The sequence below is a fragment of the Pristiophorus japonicus genome, chromosome 20 (genome assembly GCF_044704955.1).
Source record: "Pristiophorus japonicus isolate sPriJap1 chromosome 20, sPriJap1.hap1, whole genome shotgun sequence".
Classification (NCBI taxonomy): domain Eukaryota; kingdom Metazoa; phylum Chordata; class Chondrichthyes; family Pristiophoridae; genus Pristiophorus; species Pristiophorus japonicus.
The window spans coordinates 81,063,888-81,079,135 of record NC_091996.1 but is presented as its reverse complement, the minus strand read 5'-3'; the positions used below and the strand labels follow the sequence as shown (position 1 = coordinate 81,079,135).

Below are 15,248 nucleotides of genomic sequence, written 5' to 3'. Positions count from 1 at the left end.
TCCCTCAACGACTATCTGTCCCACCTGTGATAGGGTCTGTGGCTCTAGTATTGGACTGTTCAGCCACCAAAGAACTCACTTTAGGAGTGGAAGCAAGTCTTCCTCGATTCCGAGGGACTGCCAATGTAGATTCCAAAATTCATGGAAACCCCCCAGTGTTTGGACTCACTGAAAAGGAAATTCGATTTAGGACTATTAAACTTAAAGTTTGGGATTCTAAAAAGCATATGGAGGAAATGTACAATTCTTAACCAAGTTTGGGATGTTAAAAGGCATGTTTGGGCCTGTGGGGAAAAGCTGCAGTGACAGAGGGGTGGGATTTAGAGTTTGGATATTGTAGCTAATCAGTTTGTCTGGGGGAGCTCTTTAACCATAGTCAGACTCCCAGAAAACATTAGCATTTAAACAATCGACCACGGAAGAAACATTATCCACCCTACCCACAGGACCCAAATATCACATCCATATTCCAACACCTTTTCAACATGTATAGAAATATCTGGCTCAGCTCAGACTTCCCGAAGCCAAAGCAGTGCTATTACAATGGACAAGTTCATAAATAAGGAGTATCACCATCCCAAAGTCTATCAACACCAGATTAAAACATTTAATCAAGTCTCAGTTAGCTAGTCCGCCAAAACTTATACAAAGAAGACCACTTAAATCAATGGGCAGCAAAACTTAAACAAAAGAAACGTTAGATTTGGCACGAAGATTAAGCAGCCTCTCAGAGTATAACTGGGGGCCTATCGTACCAAGAGCAACCTATTTTTCTGACCATTACTTTGGAACAACAAGATCAAGATCGAGAGCACACGGCGAGATAACACAGGAAGAGACATCACGACATCGGAGAAAAGAACTTCAAAAAACCAATCAGTGGAACATCAATACCAACTGACTTGGTAACAGGCATCAACCGGACCACCGCGACCGACGGACCCAACCAGGAAAATCAACCACTAGAAAACCGGGGTCCACGCAAGTGTTCCACTCGACAATTTGTGCCTCGACTGTCCAGCAGGTAAAAATTACCGAAACAACTTAAAACCCGATTGATGACAAAGGATACCGGCTTCGGGACAGTCAGAATACTTCGTCACAGACAAGGCACCGGAAGGCTGGAAGGTAGATCACACCGGTTGCGGGAGAGCTGGTTGGCGGTGACATGGAAGTGTCTGCAGTGTTCGGGAGCAGACTGCTTCCACGCATCCACAATGAATGTCCCACCCTTTATTTGGGAAAAGTACAACTGAGAGTGGACAAGTTCCATCCCGGTCAGAGCAATCTGAAGCTTTAACTGACTGACACCCTGGTTTGGGATTGTAATGTCTGTCAGCATGTAATGCTTGTAGCGCCACACTGTGGATGTGGACGTATTGTGTACTGCAACTGTACAGTTAATCATTCAACAGAACAGGCTCTTTCCGGAGAGTTCCGAGAGAGCAGCCTGCATGTTAGGAAGCTGTGTGTGCTGTGCTCTGTGAAGGTATCACAGGGATGTCTTGCAATATGTGCATCTATCAGTCTCTGTGGTGCAATGGATCAGTGCGTTCTGCAAGGTTGGTGGATCGTAGCCCATTCAGGGACAAAGCCTTTAATTGTTTTTCCCTGAGGATTCGGTGCCGTGCAGTTCCAGGTTGTCATTGTGCGTTTTGGCTGCACGAATATATTCCGCAACCATTGCCAGCTGTGCTGTTATCAAGTTATACCAACTGTTACTTGCATTTTCGCGTGGTTGTTCGTTGTCTCGTCGCCAATTGATACGCTCATAATAAAGAATGAAACTGAGTACTGTGAACAATGAGTAAGTGTGACATTCGCTCCTTTAATAAGACTTCAGAGTGCTTATATACCGTGCTCCCAATGGATGCTGGAATCCCTTGGGACTCCAACAGGTCGGCCCTCTGGTGGTGGTGTGATACAGGTGGCCAAGGGTTAAATACATAACACAAGGTGTGTACGGAAATCAACCATCAAAAGCCCTGTCATTAACCACAAGGGTTTCCGGCAATTTTCTGATTGCAAAGCGCTTTCAGTCCTTGTCCTTAAAATTGCAGATGTAGAAATTGGGGAGTTTAATGACTTTGAAAGGAGAACATTGTTGTTTGGTGCAGTTCTGGTCAGAAAATGTTTGTGAAAGGAACTTTTTGCAGAGAGAGGGATTGAGCATTTCAGCTTGTTGCTGAACACTTCTCTCTGGGCACTGAGCTAAGCAGCAGTTTCCGTAGTGTAGCGGTTATCATGTTTGCCTCACACGCGAAAGGTCTCTGTTGCGAGCCTGGGCGGAAACATTATTTGTGAAGCAAAAACTTGTCTGCAATAAAATTGAACAAAAGCAGTCCAGGGTACACTGTCGCATGAGCAATGAACATTTTAAAACTAATCTACTCAAATACAGAGTGTGTAAAATCAGATCGGGGATAAAACTTCATCAAGGGTTAAAGTTTCACTAATTATTAAAGTTCAGTTATTGAAATTTCGATTGTCCCTGTTTGCATTTCTTTCATTCTGTGAAACAACACTATCGGTTTATACCATCAGATCTAAGTTGCATTTGAAACCCACAAACAGCTCATTAATTATTCGCTCTTCCCCAGTTCCAGAGCTCAGAGGGTTATTGTCCATCCCTGGGATGCAAGCTACCTCAGACCTGGGCCAAACCTCCCCGTGCACCGATCACAGGCTCAGGAAAACCCCCGGGGAGAGGATATCCCGATCACTGGGCCTTCCAGCAACACTGAACAAGCACCCGGTCTGAAACTTTCCTGAGTAATAACTTGTAACTGAAGCATCACACAGTCAGGATGGCCGAGCGGTCTAAGGCGCTGCGTTCAGGTCGCAGTCTCCTCTGGAGGCGTGGGTTCAAATCCCACTCCTGACATTCAGTGTTTTTAATTGCAAACTCATTTGTTTTAACACCACTCTGAAGTGCTTTGGGACATCCATCCAACATAATAAAATTACTCCACTTCAATTACAAACGGTGATATCAAAGTTACTTCCCAAACCGGGAAACGATCCCGGGTGGCTGTAGCGAAAGGAATGGTTTTGTGAAGCATTGAAAGGTGCCCGATAAATATCCCGCACTGCTAATTTAAACTCACGGTTATAATTTGTTTCAGTGCAAAAGAAGGCAGGCTCGAAGGGCCAAATGGCCGACTCCTGCTCCTGGTTCTTGTGTTCTTATGCAGAGCACAGAACAGATGATTAAATTATCAGCTCTCCCTCAGTTCGCATTTCTTTCATTGTGCAAAAGAAGAAAATGGGTTCATTAATGATGTTTTCCTGTGAAAGCAACATAAATTTTAAGGAACTGTAATCGACGAACATGGGGCTCAAACCCACGATCCTGAGATTAAGAGTCTCATGCTCTACCGACTGAGCTAGCCAGGCTTCTCAACATCTACCCTGTCAATCCCCTTCAGAATATTGTCCGTTTCAACGAGATCACCTCCGATTCTTCGAAACCCCAGAGAGAATCGGCATATTCTACACAATCTCTCATCATAGGACAGCCCTCTCATCCCAGGAATCAATCTGTTGAACCTCTGTTGCACCACCTCCAAGGCAAGTGTGTCCTTCCACAGATAAGTACTATGGGCGAATATCCTGTTTTTCTGCTGATTCTACTTCCTCCTCCTTTGATAGTCCTTCTCTGTACATTCTGTATTCTGCTTGGTTCTCTGCTGAAATATGAGCCTGAAGTTTATCACAAGCTTCCATTTTTGTGTTTTAGTTGATCTTCATTCATCCACCGAGCTGTAGCTAGCTATCATGCTATTTCTGCACCCTGCATGAGAACGTGTCTAGTCGTTACCCGATCTATCTCATTTTTGAAAGTCTCCCAATGTGCATTTACTGTTTTACCGAGAAATCTTTGGTTTCAATCTACCTGGGCCGGATCCCTTTCAACTCATAAAATTAGTCCTCCTACAGTTGGGTATTTTCACACATGATTATACCTTCTCCTTTTCCATAACTACTCTAAACCTAATGATATTGTGATCACTGTTTCCTCAATGCTCCTCCACAGAAACATGTTCTACTTAATCCATTTCCGAGATCCAGAACTGCTTTCTTCCCCATTGTGCTGGAAACATACTGATGGAGAAAGTTCTAATACAGATTTCAGGAAATCCTCCCCTGCATTTTCCCTTTGCATGGTTATTTTCCCAGTTTACGTTGAAGTCCCACATTATCACGACAGATCTTGAATCTTTCTGCATTTTACCTAAATTTACACCTCTTTATCCTTCCCACTATTAGGTGGCCAATAACATAATCGCTCATCTAACTTTCTACAGGCACATTCATTTAAAAAAGAATGTCGGATGGGAATAGGGCCACAAATCGATGGACAATATTAAATCACATGAAGCGATGGAAAAATTACATAAAATATGAAATAATTACTTTGCCTCTGTATTTACCAGGGACACAGGGCAGATGGACATGACGGTGGAATAATGTATGGGAAATTATATAACTGCAATAAGTAAAGAGGAGAAATATTAAATGAACGAACCAAATGAAAGGAGGATTGAACCTCTGGTCTGGATGGATTACATCCATACACTTTAAAATAATTCAGCGAAGAGATAGCAGGAGCACTATTACAAATATTTAATGATCAGTTTGAAAAATGTGTAGTGTCAGAGGAATGGCGGATAGCTAACGTAATACTTATATTTGAGATGGAAGATAGAACATGTCCGGGGAACTATAGACCAGTCAGTGGAACTTCGGTGGCAGGAAAATAATGGAATCCCTACTAAAGTAGAGAATAGAAGAATATCTATAAACCAAAAATATAATTATGTATAATCAGCATGGATTCAAAAGCAAAAGTCTTGCTTGACCAACTTCTTTGATTTCATTGAAGAAGTAACAGGGAGAGTAGACCAGGGTAATGTGGTCGATATAATATACTTAAATTTCCAAAAAGTCTTTGATGAGGTACCACATATTAGGATAATGAATAAGGTCAGAGCTTGCGGTGTTAGGGGACAAGTCGTGGAATGTATAGCGAGCTGACCCCAAGACAGAAAGCAGAAGTAAAGGACTGTTATTCTGAGTGCAGAAGGTGTAAAGTGGGCTCCCATGAGGATCAGTGTGGGACCAATGCTGTTCACAATTTAAATTGTCCATTTAGACTTTGGAATCAAAAAAACAATTTCTACACTTTCAGATGAGGCCAAATTGGGGTGGGGCTGATAGACATTATTGAGGAGGACTGCAACAAACTACAACAATACATTAATAATCTTGTAGACTGGACATTGAATTGGCAAATTCAATCCAACACAGACAGAGTGAGGTCATGTACTTTGGTAAGAAAGATAAGGTCAAATACTACGTGAGAATAAGAATCTAAGTGAGGTCGAGGAGCAAAGGGATCTCAGAGTAGAAATACAAATAAACAGTAAAGTTCGTGATGCGGGTTATACATGCATAAAAAGAAAATGGAGCACCAAGGGTTAATTCAAGATGGATAGTGTTGAAAAGTTGTGAAGTTCTGTTGAACTGGTATCAAACTTTCTTTGGACCACACTTGCAGTACACTGTACAATTCTCATCGCCGTGTTATAAGAACATAAGAACATAAGAATTAGGAACAGGAGTAGGCCATCTAGCCCCTCGAGCCTGCTCCGCCATTCAATAAGATCATGGCTGATCTGGTCGTGGACTCAGCTCCACTTACCCGCCCTCTTCCCGTAACCCTTAATTCCCTCATTGGTTAAAAATCTATCTATCTTTGACTTGAAAACATTCAATGAGCTAGCCTCAACTGCTTCCTTGGGCAGAGAATTCCACAGATTCACAACCCTCTGGGAGAAGAAATTCTTTCTCAACTCGGTTTTAAATTGGCTCCTCCGTATTTTGAGGCTGTGCCCCCTAGTTCTAGTCTCCCCTACCAGTGGAAACAACCTCTCTGCCTCTATCTTGTCCATCCCTTTCATTATTTTAAATGTTTCTATAAGATAACCCCTCATCCTTCTGAACTCCAATGAGTAAAGACCCAGTCTACTCAATCAATCATCATAAGGTAACCCCCTAATTTCTCGAATCAGCCTAGTGAATCGTCTCTGTACCCCTTCCAAAGCTAGTATATCCTTCCTTAAGTAAGGTGACCAAAACTGCACGCAGTACTCCAGGTGCGGCCTTACTAATACCTTATACAGTTGCAGCAAGACCTCCCTGCTTTTGTACTCCATCCCTCTCGCAATGAAGGCCAACATTCCATTCGCCTTCCTGATTACCTGCTGCACCTGCAAACTAAACTTTTGGGATTCATGCACAAGGACCCCCAGGTCCCTCTGCACCACAGCATGTTGTAATTTCTCCCCATTCAAATAATATTCCCTTTTACTGTTTTTTTTCCCCAAGGTGGATGACCTCACACTTTCCGACATTGTATTCCATCTGCCAAACCTTAGCCCATTCGCTTAACCTATCCAAATCTCCTTGCAGCCTCTCTGAGTCCGCTACACAAACCGCTTTCCCACTAATCTTAATGTCATCTGCAAATTTTGTTGCACTACACTCTGTCCCCTCTTCTAGGTCATCTATGTATCTTGTAAACAGTTGTGGTCCCAGCACTGATCCTTGTGGCACATCACTAACCACTGATTTACAACCGGAAAAGGACCCATTTATCCCGACTCTGTTAGCCAGCCAATTCTCTATCCATGCTAATACATTTCCACTGACTCCGCGTACCTTTATCTTCTGCAGTAACCTTTTGTGTGGCACCTTATCGAATGCCTTTTGGAAATCTAAATACATCACATCCATCGGTACACCTCTATCCACCATGCTCGTTATATCCTCAAAGAATTCCAATAAGTTAGTTAAACATGATTTCCCCTTCATGAATCCATGCTGCGTCTGCTTGATTGCACTATTCCTATCTAGATGTCCCGGTATTTCTTCCTTAATGATAGTTTCAAGCATTTTCCCCACTACAGATGTTAAACTAACTGGCCTATCGTTACCTGCCTTTTGCCTGACCCCTTTTTTAAACAGAGGCATTACATTAGCTGCTCTCCAATCCGCTGGTACCTCCCCAGAGTCCAGAGAATTTTGGTAGATTATAACGAATGCATCTGCTATAACTTCCGCCATCTCTTTTAATACCCTGGGATGCATTTCATCAGGACCAGGGGACTTGTCTACCTTCAGTCCCATTAGCCTGCCCAGCACTACCCCCCTAGTGATAGTGATTGTCTCAAGGTCCTCCCTTCCCACATTCCTGTGGCCTGCAAATTTTGGCATGGTTTTTCTGTCTTCCACTGTGAAGACGGAAGCAAAATAATTGTTTAAGGTCTCAGCCATTTCCACATTTCCCATTATTAAATCCCCCTTTTCATCTTCTAAGGGACCAACATTTACATTAGTCACTCTTTTCCATTTTATAAATCTGTAAAAGCTTTTACTATCTGTTTTTATGTTTTGCGCAAGTTTACCTTCGTAATCTATCTTCCCTTTCTTTATTGCTTTTTTAGTCATTCTTTGCTGTTGCTTAAAATTTTCCCAATCCTCTAGTTTCCCACTAACCTTGGCCATCTTATACGCATTGGTCTTTGATTTGATACTTTCCTTTATTTCCTTGGTTATCCACGGCTGGTTATCCCTTCTCTTGCCGCCCTTCTTTTTCACTGGAATGTATTTTTGTTGCGCACTATGAAAGAGCTCCTTAAAAGTCCTCCACTGTTCCTCAATTGTGCCACCGTTTAGTCCTTGCTTCCAGTCTACTTTAGCCAACTCTGCCCTCATCCCACTGTAGTCCCCTTTGTTTAAGCATAGTATGCTCGTTTCTGACACAACTTCCTCATCTTCAATCTGTATTACAAATTCAACCATATTGTGATCACTCATTCCGAGAGGACCTTTTACTTGGAGATCATTTATTTTTCCTGTCGCGTTACACAGGACCAGATCTAAGATGGCTTGCTCCCTTGTAGGTTCTGTTACATACTGTTCTAAGAAACAATCCCGTATGCATTCTATAAATTCCTCCTCCAGGCTACCCCGTGCGATTTGATTTAACCAATCGATATGTAGGTTAAAATCCCCCATGACTACTGCCGTTCCTTTTTCACATGCCTCCATTATTCCCTTGATTATTGCCCGCCCCACCGTGAAGTTATTATTTGGGGGCCTATAGACTACGCTGACCAGTGACTTTTTCCCTTTACTGTCTCTAATCTGCACCCACAATGATTCAACATTTTGTTCATTGGAGCCAATATCATCCCTCACAACTGCCCTGATATCATCTTTTATTAACAGAGCTACCCCACCTTCTTTCCCTTCTTGTCTATCTTTCTGAATCGTCAGATACCACTGTATGTTTAATTCCCAGTCTTGGTCACCCTGCAACCATGTTTCTGTAATGGCCACCAAATCATACCCATTTGTAATGATTTGTGCCATCATCTCATTTACTTTATTTTGAATGCTGCGTGCATTTAGATAGAGTGTTTTCATCCTAGTTTTTAAACCATGATTTTTAGTTTTGACCCCTCCTGCAGCCCTTTTATATTCAGTCGCCCTTTTTGTTTCTTGCCTTTATATCCTTATAAAAAGGATATAGAGGCACTGGAGAGGTTGCAAACACGATTTACAAGAATGATACCAGAAATACGACTTTATACCTATCAGAAAGGGATGAAGAGACTGGATCTCTTTTCTTTTGAAAAGCGAAGTCTGAGGTGTGACCTAATTGAGGTGTATAATATGATGAAAGGTTTTGATTGAGTTGACACAGAGAGAGCGTGTTCATCTGTGGGGAAGAACAACACTGGAACTATCAATATAAGAGAGTCACCAAGAAACCAAGTGGGGAATTCAGCAAAAGTGTCATTACACAGAGATAGGTGAGGAAGTAGTTGAGGCGAAAAGTATAGATTAATTTAAGGGGAGGCTAGATAAGTAACTGAGGAATAAGGGAATAGAGAGTTACACTGATAGAGTTAGATGTGAAAAGACATGAGGAGGCTCGAGTGGAATATAAACACCAAATGGGCTATTGCTGTGCTGTATATAATATGTCATTCTATATGTGACTCACATTCAGAACAATTCTCCAATGACAGATACCTCCACTAATACATCGCCAATGGAATCAGGGGTTCCACTGCAGTTAATGACCCACAACCAGTGCAGTTCTATAGTGGCATATACGCCCAGTGTTACATGACAACTGGGGTAAAATGATCCACTTCAGTTCGTGACCCACACTCAGTACAATTCAACAATCGCTATTACATAAGAACATAAGAACATAAGAATTAGGAACAGGAGTCGGCCATCGAGCCCCTCGAGCCTGCTCCGCCATTCAATAAGATCATGGCTGATCTGGTCGTGGACTCAGCTCCACTTACCCGCCCTCTCCCCGTAACCCTTAATTCCCTTATTGGTTAAAAATCTATCTATCTGTGACTTGAAAACATTCAATGAGCTAGCCTCAACTGCTTCCTTGGGCAGAGAATTCCACAGATTCACAACCCTCTGGGAGAAGAAATTCTTTCTCAACTCGGTTTTAAATTGGCTCCTCCGTATTTTGAGGCTGTGTCCCCTAGTTCTAGTCTCCCCCACCAATGGAAACAACCTCTCTGCCTCTATCTTGTCTATCCCTTTCATGATTTTAAATGTTTCTATAAGATCACCCCTCATCCTTCTGAACTCCAAGGAGTAAAGACCCAGTCTACTCAATCTATCATCATAAGGTAACCCCCTCATTTCTCGAATCAGCCTAGTGAATCATCTCTGTACCCCTTCCAAAACTAGTATATCCTTCCTTAAGTAAGGTGACCAAAACTGCACGCAGTACTCCTGGTGCGGCCTTACCAATACCTTATACAGTTGCAGCAACACCTCCCTGCTTTTGTACTCCATCCCTTTCACAATGAAGGCCAACATTCCATTTGCCTTCCTGATTACCTGCTGCACCTGCAAACTAACCTTTTGGGATTCATGCACAAGGACCCCCAGGTCCCTCTGCACCACAGCATGTTGTAATTTCTCCCCATTCAAATAATATTCCCTTTTACTGTTTTTTTCCCCAAGGTGGATGACCTCACACTTTCCGACATTGTATTCCATCTGCCAAACCTTAGCCCATTCGCTTAACCTATCCAAATCTCCTTGCAGCCTCTCTGAGTCCGCTACACAAACCGCTTTCCCACTTATCTTAATGTCATCTGCAAATTTTGTTGCACGACACTCTGTCGCCTCTTCTAGGTCATCTATGTATCTTGTAAACAGTTGTGGTCCCAGCACTGATCCCTGTGGCACACCACTAACCACTGATTTCCAACCGGAAAAGGACCCATTTATCCTGACTCTCTGCTTTCTGTTCGCCAGCCAATTCTCTATCCATGCTAATACATTTCCTCTGACTCCGCGTACCTTTATCTTCTGCAGTAACCTTTTGTGTGGCACGTTATCGAATGCCTTTTGGAAATCTAAATACACCACATCCATCGGTACACCTCTATCCACCATGCTCGTTGTATCCTCAAAGAATTCCAGTAATTACATGGCCACTATGGTCAGATGTTCGACCCCAGTCAATGAACGACACTCAATACAGTTGTACAATGACAGATAGTCCCAGTAATACAGATTCAGTCCGGTCAGATATTGCAGTCTGCCCAGTGCCTCTCAGTTCTCACAACTCTATTGTGACAGCGAATCCCAGTAAGAAACAAACTTTAGAGAGCTTTTAGTGCCGAGGGCAGGTGCAAGTATACAAAGTGTTCCAACAACAGCAATAACTTCATCATTTGCGTGTCTGCAGAGTACAGAGTTACGGTTTCTGTTAAAGGAACGGCATAAATGAGCAGTGGGAATTTGGCTAATGTGGACTTCCGATTTATTGAAATTATGTCACTGCCCCTATCATTTAATGGTCATCACTACATTGTCAGATACAGAACAAGGCCAAATATGGATCACACACAGAGTTACACAACGTCAATGACTATAATCACTGACCAGGAAGAGCAGTGACTGCAAGGATCACGTAGAATATTTTATCAATGATGGAAAATGTCGCAGGCATTGTCATGTATTCAACCAGCATTGTAACCCATGTATAAACTGACTTAAGTTGTACACCGTGAGGACACTGACCACTAGGTGGGAGACACTCCTAACCTGGACCTTCAGGTATAAAAGGGGAAGCTCCACCCACCTTCATCACTTGAGTGCTATGGAATAAAGGACAGGTCACAGACTGACCTTCTCTCAAGCATAGGCCTTGTGTGCATTTATACTGTGAAGTAAGGACGTATCAATGGCGACAAGAAACTGGGATTTAAACCACACGAGCATGGCCACTAGCAGAACAGACGAGAGGTACTGTGTTAAGGAATGGTTGGGACAGAGATTCAACATTGTTAAAGCAGCACACAGTTCTCCAGGCAGACAAGGGCAGTCAGGCATGCCCCAACATGGAGTCGAACCCAGAGGGGGAGTTCGACAGAGACAATGGCAAGCTAAACAGCGATTCACGCCATTGCAAGGGACAATGCGGCCAGTAATGGGGCCATCAACACCTGTTAATGGTGCACTCAAGGACAATAACAGGGGCAGTCAGGGACGATCGACTGGCAAGGGATCTTTTGTTTCAAACCGTAACTCATGCTGGAGGCGTGGAGGCATACATTCAGCCGGAGTTTGCAGAGATGAGCAAAATGCCTACAGAAATTGCAGAAATGGACACTGGGGGAAATCGCTGGAAGCTGAAGTTCAGTGAGTTCATGTGGAGCACGTATACAGTTCATACACCAGGACGCCACCAATAATGATGAAAGTGCTCCTCAATGGCATCCCAGTATCAATAGAGTTAGACACGAGTGCCAGCCAGTCCCTGATGGGTATCAAACAGTTCAAAAAGTTGTGGGCATCCAAGGCCAGGAGGCCAAAATTATCGCCGATTGACGCACAGCTACGGACTTACACCAAGGAGATCATTCCGGTGCTTGGCAGCGCCACGGTAGTCGTGACCCACAAAGATTCAGAGAACAGGTTGCCACTCTGGATTGTCCCATGGGACGGTCCCGCACTACTGGGGAGGAGTTGGCTTGCTGTCATGAACTGGAAATGGGGCGATGTCAATGCAATTTCCTCTGTGGAGCAAGTATCATGCTCACAGGTCCTGGACAAATTTGACTCATTATTTCAACCCGGCATTGGCACTTTCATGGGGGCCAAGGTAGTGATTCACATAAACCCGGACGCCAGACCAGTACACCACAAGGCCAGAGCGGTGCCGTACGTGATGCGGAAAAAGATAGAAGGTGAATTGGACCGCCTCCTGAGGGAAGGCATCATCTCGCCAGTCGAATTCAGTGACTGGGCGAGCCCGATTGTGCCGGTGCTCAAGGCAGATGGGTCAGTCAGGATATGTGGCGATTACAAGGCCACCATTAATCGGGTGTCACTGCAAGACCAGTACCCACTACCGAGAGCGGAGGACCTCTTTGCGACGCTATCCAGTGGAAAACTTTTTTCAAAATTGGACCTGACCTCAGCTTACATGACCCAGGAGCTGGCAAGTGAGTCGAAGAAGCTGACCACCATCACGACACACAAGGGGTTGTTTGAGTACAACAGATGTCCGTTCGGGATTCGCTCGGTCGCCGCGCTCTTCCAACGAAATATGGAAAACCTCCTCAAGTCGATTCCAGGGGTGGTGGTTTTTCAGGACGACATCCTCATTACGGGTTACGATACTGAAGAACACCTCCACAACCTGGAGGAGGTGCTACGCAGACTGGACCGGGTAGGTCTGCGCCTGAAAACTGCGAAGTGCGTCTTCCTAGCTCCAGAGGTAGAATTCCTGGGGATGAGGGTAGCAGCAGACGGGATCAGCCCAACTGCATCCAAGACGGAAGCGATCCAGAGAGCACCCAGACCCCGTAACACGACGGAACTGCGTTCGTTCCTGGGGCTCCTGAATTATTTTGGCAACTTTCTTCCCAAATTGAGCACGCTGCTGGAGCCGCTGCACGTGCTCCTATGCAAAGGTCATGAATGGGTCTGGGGGGACAGCCAGGAAAGGGCTTTTAATAGAGCACGCAATTTGTTATGTTCCAACAATCTGTTAACGCTATATGACCCATGTAAGAAACTTGTGTTAACGTGCGATCTGTCGTCCTATGGTGTCGGGTGTGTGTTGCAGCATGTCAATGCCAAGGGTCAGTTACAGCCGGTAGCTTATGCCTCCAGAAGTCTGTCCCAGGCAGGAAGGGGCTACGGGATGGTAGAAAAGGAGGCGCTCGCATGTGTATATGTGGTAAAGAAAATGCACCAGTACCTGTTTGGTAGGAAGTTTGAGCTGGAGACAGATCACAAACCCCTAACGTCCCTTTTGGCCGACAACAAGGCCATAAATGCAAACGCATCGGCCCGCATACAGAGGTGGGCACTCACGTTAGCTGCCTATGACTACACAATTCGGCACAGAACGGGCACTGAAAACTGCGCCGATGCACTCAGCAGGCTCCCTCTAGCCACCACTGAGGGGGCTACCGAGCATGGTGCTGAGATGGTCATGGCTGTTGAAGCTTTCGGAAGTGAAGGCTCACCAGTGACAGCCCGTCAGATTAAAGTCTGGACAAATAGAGACCCGCTATTGTCTCTAGTCAAGAAATGTGTCCTGAATGGGGACTGGGCAGCCACGTACAGGGCATGCCCTGAGGAATTTAAACCATTTCACAGGGGCAGGGATGAACTCTCGATTCAGGCCGATTGCCTACTGTGGGAAAACCGCGTAGTCATGCCCCAGATGGGCAGAGAGGTGTTCATCAGAGAACTCCACAATGGGCACCCGGGCATTGTCACGATGAAGGCAATTGCCAGGTCACACGTTTGGTGGCCAGGGATAGACGCAGATCTGGAACTTTGTGTTCGCAGGTGCAACACATGTGCCCAGCTGGGCCATGCGCCCAGGGAAGCCCCCCTTAGCCCCTGGCCAAGCTTTGGTCACGCATCCATGTGGACTACGCAGGTCCTTTCATGGGGAAAATGTTTTTGGTTGTAGTAGACGCCTACTCCAAATGGATCGAGTGTGACATTTTAAATTCAAGCACATCCTCTGCCACGGTAGAAAGTCTACGGGCAATGTTCGCCGCCCACAGTCTAGCGGACATCTTGGTCAGTGACAATGGCCTGTGCTTCACAAGCACTGAATTCCAGGACTTCATGGCAGGCAATGGAATTAACCATGTTAGAACGGCACCGTTCAAGCCGGCCTCAAACAGCCAGGCAGAACGAGCAGTGCAGATAATCAAACAGGGGATGCTCAGATTCCAAGGGGGTTCCCTACAAACCTGCTTATCACGCCTCCTGTTGGCCTATAGATCCCGACCACACTCGCTCACAGGGGTTCCACCAGCAGAGCTACTAATGAAAAGGACGCTCAAAACCCGATTATCCCTTATACACCCCACATAAAAGAAATTGTCGAGAGCAGGCGCCAGTCACAATATTACTACCATGACAGGAATGCGAGGGCATGATGTATTGATGTAAATGATCCTGTTTTTGTCCTCAACTACGCTGCAGGGCCCAAATGGCTTGCAGGCACTGTGGTTGCCAAAGAGGGAAATTGGTTTCTGGTAGTTAAACTTACCAATGGACAAATCTGCCGCAAACATGTGGATCAAACAAAAAGGAGGTTCAGCAACCCCATAGAAGAAGCAGAGGAAGAGAACGATATAGAGTTCACTCCACCACAGGTGACCGAACACCGGAACCAAAGGGAGGAGAGCCCAGTCACTGTGGGCAGTCCGGACAGGCCTGAGCACTGCAAACAGCAGACACTCAGGCCTGCGCCCAACAACTGGAGCCCCAACTCAGGCACTCTACAAGGGAGCGTAAACCACCAGAGAGACTCAACCTGTGATCCCAATAAGACTTTGGGGTAGGAGGTGATGTCATGTATTCAACCAGCATTGTAACCCATGTATAAACTGACCTAAGTTGTACACCGTGAGAACACTGACCACTTGGTGGGAGATACTCCTAACCTGGACCTTCAGGTATAAAAGGGGAAGCTCCACCCACCTTCATCACTTGAGTGCGAAGGAATAAAGGACAGGTCACAGACTGACCTTCTCTCAAGCATGGGCCTCGTGTGTATTTATACTGTGTAGTAAGGACGTATCAGGCATTTTCTGTGTTCAGCGATGCTGCCTCTTCATGCTTTAGGCAATCTCTCTGAATTAAACTCT

General features: G+C 44.9%; 2 non-coding genes across 2 annotated transcripts; one reads left to right on the top strand and one right to left on the bottom strand.

Moving 5' to 3' along the window:
- Positions 1–2,801: 2,801 nt before the first annotated feature.
- Positions 2,802–2,884, top strand: trnal-cag (transfer RNA leucine (anticodon CAG)). The gene has a single exon. It is a non-coding gene; the product is annotated as a tRNA-Leu (tRNA).
- A 439-nt stretch (positions 2,885–3,323) lies between these two features.
- On the bottom strand, positions 3,324–3,396 carry trnak-cuu (transfer RNA lysine (anticodon CUU)). The gene has a single exon. It is a non-coding gene; the product is annotated as a tRNA-Lys (tRNA).
- Positions 3,397–15,248: the final 11,852 nt, after the last annotated feature.